Consider the following 9386-nt stretch of genomic DNA (forward strand, 5'->3'; position numbering starts at 1 on the left):
GAGCACAGGGTAGTGCAAGGCTGACCCCACCCCCCACATCCAACAAGAACCCGAACAAAGAGCAGGCCAAACTATCCCCCTCAGCACTGCCTGGACTGCGCCAAAATGCTAACTCCTTCCGTTTGAGTTGTTATAATTTCTTTTTTTTGTTGTTTTTGTTTCTTAGTTTTGGACAATTTTCTGTGTAGGTTTGCTTCTTTAAAAAGGATAAGAGAGCAACTGCAATCCTTCCTTCCCTGGACTTATTTTCTCTCATCCACAGGGACAGAAAAGATTCAACAATGGCTGTGTATTCATTTCAGTCATAATTCAACTCGTAAAATAACACGTCAGCCTGGGATACAACAACAAAGAAAACCTTTTCATTCTAGGGCGTGCTGCTTTTTCTCCTCATATACCATGCATCTACCACAGGTGCAGGTAGTAATTTGTATTAAAGAATTACTATAAACAACTTGTAATGTGGTAGCTGCATAGTGTAGAGAGACATACCTGTCAGGCATCGTACACCTGGCTGCAAGCTAAAGCCGGACTTGACCACTACTCATAATCCATATGGAAGATTACGTGTGTTTAAGTCGACATGAGTGGACGGGTAGATGGCACAGGAGGTTGGTGGCACCTTAATTGGGGAGGACAAGCTCATGGTAATGGCTCGAGTGAAATGGTATCAAACACATGTTTCTGTGTTTGCCATTCCATTAGCGCTGTTCCAGCCATCATTAGGAGTCATCCTCCCCTCAGCAACCTCCACTGGTAGATGGGTATGCTCAGGTCATATATCTGGGTGGGTGGGTGTGTGTTAAATGTGTTTGGCATGCTCATGTGAATGCGAATCAGTTACGTTGAAGTCTCCTAATACATCGCCCCCCTCCCGATACATTGTCAGATTGAGTTGGTGACTGCGCCATTTTGTCGGTCCAGATGTTTGACTGAGACCAGAAAAAGCTAAGAAGATTTAAAAATATTAAGATAAAAACAAACAAAAAAATCACAGGCTACTGTGGAATTATATTGTCTATATCCAGAAGCTTAATTATTAATCTCACAGGGTTTGGTTTAAATATACCCCAGTACCCAACATGAAGACTCCTTTTACATGTATAGAGAGAGTATACAGTGGTTGTTTAAGCCAGTTCTTTGACATTTTCCACTGCTAACTTACTGTATTTTGGGGGGGAATTTCTTGAATTCATGTTTAATAAGAGTGGTGAAAGGTCTTAGGGGTTCTTATCTATTTTGGAATTATAACTGTTATAAGAATTCTCACGTGACTCTTCCAAGGTAACAGACACATCCTTCAGATATTGTTATTATAAAGTTACATCTTTGATAATAGCCATGATGTCCATAAGTGTTAATACTTTAACATATGCCATTTAGCAGATGTTTTTATCCAAAGCTACTTAGTCATGTGTGTACGACCCATTTTACATATGGGTGGTCCCAGCAGTAGAACCCACTACCCAGGCTTTTCTAGCGTGTTGCTCTACCAACTGAGCCACAAAGGATCACTACAAACATCTCTTACAACAGCTTAAAAAAATAAGTTAATGCCATTGGTTACATCATTATTCAATGCACTAACTCAACAAGATAAGTAGCCTGGATAGCATTAAAGGCCTGACTATATTATTCCTCCTGGTTTATGAGTCGTATGTAAGGTAATGCGCAGAATATTCGGGAGTGCTACCGGAGTTGAGGGGTGTGTGTGATCAAAGGCTTTTTAGACAGACCGGGGCTCTGGCGAGCAAGCCAGCATGTTGAACATAACATTTGGTTTTTGATAATTTCATTTGAATGCAAATGGGGGTTGTTTGCCTTTTAAATGATTCACTAATTGAGTAAATAAACACAAATGGTGATAGCTTCTCTGTCCTCAGTCTTTTTAAAGAGTGCGGGGCTTGAATGAGTCGGTTGCTTTCAGAGGAGCCAAAACAAATACCCAATATCATTTTTTAAATTTTTTTTTAAAATCATGTATGTTCAGACATTACAATAATACAGTGCAGAATGGAGAAATGTCATTTCAGTAGAAATACATAAGTATACAATCATTTGAAATGGAGTAAAGTTTAACGGCACTGTATGAATTGGTTATCTATAATGTTTGTTTATGGTGTAGTAAGGAGCTCTTCCTATCTAGGATCAGTCTAGACTGGAAGAGGGAGTGTCATATTAATCTGGCAATTAATTGATCAATTGATGTAACTTATTGGCTGGAGGCACAAACCTAGTTTACTAGGTCCAAATGAAATACTGAAAATGTTAAATCTGCAAGTGTACAGTCCTCCAGGAGCCTAGTTGACACTAAACAGATGCAGTTTTAAGGTGAGACAATCCCTACAGGGGATGTACAGTGTCTTCAGAGAGTATTCATACCCCTTGTCTTATTCAGCCTGAATTCAAAATTGATTACCGGTAAGTATTTTTTTTGTATCACCCATCTACACACAATACCCCAGAATGACAAAGTGAAAACACTTCACCATGATCAGAGATATTCAATGTCTGCTTTTTTATTTTTACTTATCTACCAATAGGTGCCCTTTGCGAGGCATTGGCATTGGAAAACCTCGCTGGTCTTTGTGGTTGAGTCTGTGTTTGAAATTCACTGCTCGACTGAGGGACCTTACAGATGATTGTATGTGTGGGGTACGGAGATGAGTCATTCAAAAAATGACGTTAGACACTTATTACACACAGAGGGAGTCAATACAACTTATGCGAGTTGTTAAGCAAATCTTTACTCCTGAACTGATTTAGTTTTTACAAAACAAAGGGGTTGAATGCTTATTGACTCAACACTTTTCAGCTTTATATTTGTTATACATTTGTAAACATTTTGAATAACAATTCCACTTTGACATTATGGGGTACTGTGTGTCGGCCAGTGACCAAAAAAATCTAATTGTAATCATTTTTAAATTCAGGCTGTATCACAAAATGTTAAAGTCAAGGGGTGTGAATACATTCTGAAGGCACTGTAGATGTATGGGACAGGGGATGTAGTTGATGTCCTCAGGTCCTAGACTGCAGGGTGAGGTGTTGAACCATGTCTGAGATGTGAGACATGCCTGGCTGCTGGGCCTGGCGCTTGATGAGTTCTAATGTCCTCACCTGTCAAGAAAAAGAGGGCGACTAAGAAATAAACCATATTCTGTGTTGTGTATATAGAGATATTCACTATCTCTCCCTGTTTTGTTTTTGCACCTAAAACTGCCTGTGCTTTACTCACGGAGGTGCGGGTGTCGCAGTAGCCGTGCTTGTGGCTCAGATTCCACAGGTTGACAGACAGCTGGTTGAGTTTGTTGTTACGTAGTTCCCTATGAGCCGAACAGAGAGAAGGCTAGACTACCCTGTCTACGAACACTATAGCACAAAGAGGAAGAACAGGAAGGGATAAGAGAGGACAGTTAAGTAAAACATGTTCTATGGAAAAATACAAAGAACATCATGTATAAGCAGCGACTTTGACTCCAATGATTCTTTAATTTCACGTTCTTCTATATTTCTAAAGTCTTCTCTGAGAAATCAATATCAAATGGTCCTCTATAGCTCAGTTGGTAGAGCATGGGCTTGCAACATCAGGATAGTGGGTTGGATTCCCAGGACCACCCGTACTTAAAATGTATGCAAGCATGAGGCGGCAGGTAGCCTAGTGGTTAGAGCGTTGGGCCAGTAACTGAAAGGTTGCTGAATCGAATCCCCAAGCTGACAAGGTAAAAATATGTTGTTCTGCCCCTGAGCAAGGCAGTTAACCCACTGTTCCCCGGCGCCGAAGACGTGGATGTCGATTATGGCAGCCCCCCTCTCTGATTCAGAGGGGTTGGGTTAAATGCGCCAGACACGTTTCAGTTGAATGCATTCAGTTGTAGAACTGACTAGGTATCCCCCCTTCCCGTGACTGTAAGTTGCTTTGGATAAAAGGGTGTGCAAAATGTTGTTGGCCTAAATGGCATAAAGTACCAGTCAAAAGTTTGGACACACCTACTCATTCAAAGGTTTTTCCTTTATTTATTTTTTACTATTTTCTACATTGTAGAATAATAGTGAAGACATCAAAACGATGAAATAACACATGGAGTCATGTAGTAACCAAAAAAAGAGTTAAACAAATCAAAATATACTTTATATTGATGACAGCTTTGCACACTCTTGGCATTCTCTCAACCAGCTTCATGAGGTAGTCACCTGGAATGCATTTCAATTAACAGGTGTGCCTTGTTAAAAGTTAATTTGTGGAATTTCTTTCCTTCTTAATGCATTTGAGCCAATCAGTTGTTGTGACAAGGTAAGGGTGGTATACAACAACAAGGTAGGGGTGGTATACAGAAGAAACGACAGTCCATCATTACTTTAAGACATGGAGGTCAGTCAATCCGGAACATTTCAAGAACTTTGAAAGTTTATTCAAGTGCAGTCGCAAAACCAAGATTCACATCTGGAGGAAACCTAGCACCATCCCTACGGTGAAGCATGGTGGTGGCAGCATCATGCTGTGGGGATGTTTTTCAGCAGCAGGGACTGGGGGATTAGTCAGGATCGAGGCAAAGTTGAAAGGAGCAAAGTACAGAGAGATCCTTGATGAAAACATGCTCCTGAGTGCTCAGGACCTCACTCGCAAATGCTTCACAATGTATTTCTTTGTAGGCTATATCCTTAAAATAATACGCCATAACATCTGATTTGCACTTAGTGGGACTATCATTTGTTTTTCAACAGGACAATGACCCAACACACCTCCAGGCTGTCTACAATGTAAAAAATAAAGAAAAACCCTTGAATGTGCACGTTCGTCCAAACTTTGACTGGTACTGTAGATAGTGCTGTGGTGTGACAAACCCTGACAAAAGCAGCAGTCTTATGGGAGTGGCTCCCCCTCATGACACGGCTTGTCTCCATGGCCAGCTGGTTCACAGCCTGAAAAGAAGACAATAAGTTGAGTGCATATACAGTATGTGCTCTATGTGTAACCTTCGGAAAATTATTACAACGTTTAACTAGATCGATACCAACTGTCAAAAGAAGTCAGTTTGTATTGCAATTACAGAACTACACACAAATTAATAAAGGTCAACCATGTCTAGTTGTCGCATGCATGTATGTGCACACATACACACAGATAAAACGATGTAGATAAGGGCTTATGCGGGTATGGTTGGCCCCTTGGCTGTTCTCACGTGGTGGTGGTGGGGGGGGGTCACTGTTTGTTAGCCTAGGAAATGCAGGAGGAGAAGTAGTGCATGAGGACCCAGAGGAGGGGTAGTCAGTCAGACACTCACCATGCATATGAAGCCATTGAGCAGTAAGGCTAGAGATCTCTTCTCATCCTCCAGAGTCAGCGCACTAAAGGACACAGAGAGAGTAGGGTCACTTTATAACACACCCACCCACCCACAGTTGACTACTTACTTTACAAAGTCGTGCATGGTCTTGCAGATGTGCAGTAGAGCATTGAGGATAACAGGGTCTCTGGTGTGCTCCTGTTGGTGTCTGAAGGGACAGACACATACAGACATTCGGGATAGACACGTGGATAAATGCACAGAAGCAAACTGGGTTCACATAGAAAAGAGTTGAAGAGGTATTTAGCTTGGGTGTCATTAACCACTTAGCATGACATCCATGAAGGCGTTGCCTAAATCAGACGTACTTGATGAAGACGTCCATGATGGAGAGACACCACCCTGGCGCTGTCCTTCTGGAACATGTCCACGAAGGGAAGGAAACGCTCCTAAGGGAGAATCACGGAGAAACTAGTTAGATCGATCCACTGACAAACACAAGTGATTGTGTGAGACTGGAGAATATCAAACCAAGTCTTACCATGGAGAAGATGATAGAGAAGTCATGAAAGTAGGTGAGGATCTTCCTAATCACGGACTGGAGCTGAGCATAGGCATCCTCAAAGGCACGATCCGGCATAATGTGCTTGATGGTGTCAGAGAGCACAGTGTTGACCTCACGTTTCTGAGAGAAAGAGAAAATAAGGATTATACTAGCATGAATCATTTGGAGACCCTGATGCTTACAACTCTTTCATTGGCAGTCTTTTGGAATGGATGGCCAGTAATAAACTGGTCCTGAACATCTCTAAAAAAAGAGAGCATTGTATTTGGTACAAATCATTCCCTAAGTTCTAGACCTCAGCTGAATCTGGTAATGAATGGTATGGCTGTTGAACAAGTTTAGGAGACTAAATTACTTGGCGTTACCTTAGATTGTAAACTGTCATGGTCAAAACATAGAATCAATGGTTGTAAAGATGGGGAGAGGTCTGTCCGTGATAAAGAGATGGTCTGCTTTTTTGACACCACACTCCAAAAAGCAAGTCCAGAGGCTCTAGTTTTGTCTTATCTTGATTATTGTCCAGTCATGTGGTCGAGTGCTGCAAGGAAAGTTACGCTGCAGCTGGCCCAGAACAGAGCAGCACGTCTTGCGCTTCATTGTAAATCAGAGGGCTGATATAAATACTATGCATGCCAGTCTCTCTTGGTTAGGAGTTGAGGAGAGACTGACTGCATCACTTCATCTTTTTATAAGAAACATTGTTTTGAAAATCCAAAATTATTTGCATAGTCAATTTACACACAGCTCTGACACAGACACTTATGCCACCAGACATGCCACCAGGGGTCTTTTCACAGTCCCCAAATCCAGAACAAATTCAAGAAAATGTACAGTATTATTTAGAGCCCTTATTGCATGGAACTTCCTTCCATCTTATATTGCTCAAATAAACAGCAAACCTGGTTTCAAAAAACAGATAAAGCAGCACCTCGCGGCACAACGCCTCTCCCCTATTTGACCTAGATAGTTTGTGTGCATGCATTGATATGTAGGCTACTTATGCTTTTTGTAAAAACATTTTTTTAAAGTAGTTCTGTGCTTGTCTATTGATGTTCTGTATTATGTCATGTTTCATGTTTTGTGTGGACCCCAGAAAGAGTAGCTGCTGCTTTTTCAACAGCTAATGGGGATCCTAATAAATGGGGATCCTAATAAAATACCCACAGTGAAGTGACGACAGGTGGACTCCACCCTGATCTCAGCACAGTTGATGTAATCCTGGAATAAGAGAAGGTAACATTTACAACCTGACCATTTGTCCATGTGCCCCACCAAGCATGTCTTCATCGTCTAACAGGGTTATTATTTGTTGTGCACCTGTGGACTGTGCACTTTGGTGATGACCTTATTATATAGAGCCAATCCTAAATGTATTTTTTATACTGTCGCAAAGCTAACTAAAAAACAGCGTTCCCCAAGAGAGGATGGCTTTCACTTCAGCAGTGATAAATTCAACTGCTTTGATGAAAAGATCATGATCATTAGAAAGCAAATTACAGACTCCTCTTTAAATCTGCGTATTCCTCCAAAGCTCAGTTGTCCTGAGTCTGCACAACTCTGCCAGGTCCTAGGATCAAAGGAGACACTCAAGTTTTTTAGTACTATATCTCTTGACACATTGATGAAAATAATCATGGTCTCTAAACCTTCAAGCTGCATACTGGACCCTATTCCAACTAAACTACTGAAAGAGCTGCTTCCTGTGCTTGGCCCTCGTATGTTGAACATAATAAACGGCTCCCTATCCACCGGATGTGTACCAAACTCACTAAAAGTGGCAGTAACAAAGCCTCTCTTGAAAAAGCCAAACCTTGACTCAGTGCTATGATGGGGTCCAAAACTATCAGCCTATATCGAATCTCCCATTCCTCTCAAAAAAAATTGAAAAAGCTGTTGCACAGCAACTCACTGCCTTCCTGAAGACAAACAATGCATACGAAACGCTTCAGTCTGGTTTTAGACCCCATCATAGCACTAAGACTGCACTCGTGAAAGTGGTAAATGACCTTTTAATGGCGTCAGACCAAGGCTCTGCATCTGTCCTCGTGCTCCTAGACCTTAGTGCTGCTTTTGATACCATCGATCACCACATTCTTTTGGAGAGATTGGAAACCCAAATTGGTCTACATGGATAAGTTCTGGCCTGGTTTTATCTTATCTGTCTCTGTGGATGGTTTGTCATCTGACAAATCAACTGTAAATGTAGGTGTTCCTCAAAGTTCCGTTTTAGGACCACTTTTGTTTTCACTATATATTTTACCTCTTGGTGATGTCATTCGGAATAATAATGTTAACTTTCACTGCTATGCGGTCGACACACAGCTGTACATTTCGATGAAACATGGTGAAGCCCCAAAATTGCCCTCCCTGGAAGCCTGTGTTTCAGACATAAGGAAGTGGATGGCGTCAAATGTTTTACTTTCAAACTCAGACAAAACAGAGATACCTAGTTCTAGGTCCCAAGAAACAAAGAGATCTTCTGTTGGATCGGACAATTAATCTTGATGGTTGTACAGTTGTCTCAAAAAAAAACTGTGAAGGACCTCGGCGTTACTTTGGACCCTAATCTCTCTTTTGACGAACATATCAAGAATAGTTCAAGGACAGCATTTTTCCATCTTCGTAACATCTTTGCAAAAATCTCTAACTTTCTGTCCAAAAATTATTCGGAAAAATTAATCCATGCTTTTGTCACTTCTAGATGAGACTACTGCAATGCTCTACTTTCCGGCTACCTGGATAAAGCACTAAATAAACTTCAATTAGTGCTAAACACGGCTGCTAGAATTTTGACTAGAACCAAAAAAATATGATCATGCCTCAGGACTACCTGGCCTGATGACTCCTTGCTGTCCCCAGTCCACCTGGTCGTGCTACTGCTCCAGTTTCAACTGTTCTGCCTGTGGCTATGGAACCCTGACCTGTTCACCGGAGGTGCTACCTGTCCCAGACCTGCTGTTTTCGACTCGCTCTCTCAACCTCTGAATGATCGGCTATGAAAAGCCAACTGATATTTACTCTTGAGGTGCTGACCTGTTCCACCCTCTATAACCACTGTGATTATTATTATTTGACCTTGCTGGTCATCTATGAACGTTTGAAAATCTTGGCCATGTACTGTTATAGTCTCCACCCAGCACAGCCAGAAGAGGACTGGCCACCCCTCAGCCTGGTTCCTCTCTAGGTTTCTTCCTAGGTTCCGGGCCATTCTAGGGAGTTTTTTCCTAGCCACCGTGCTTCTACATCTGCATTGCTTGCTGTTTGGGGTTTTAGGCTGGGTTTCTGTATAGCACTTTGTGACATCGGCTGATGTAAAAAGGACTTTATAAATACATTTGATTGATTGACCTGCATTAATACAAACACACTGCAATATATATATATATATATATATTATAGCAGTGTGTTTGTATTAATGCAGGTCAATCAATATATATCAAAATAATATGAGGTTCCTGCACGTAAGAGAAGTGTGTTTTTTCCCAGATTTTATTTTGATGCTGAATGTTGTTAGTTAGAAAGCTGACTTCGAG

This window comes from Salmo salar, chromosome 19 (genome assembly GCF_965601325.2).
Source record: "Salmo salar chromosome 19, fSalSal1, whole genome shotgun sequence".
NCBI lineage: Eukaryota > Metazoa > Chordata > Actinopteri > Salmoniformes > Salmonidae > Salmo > Salmo salar.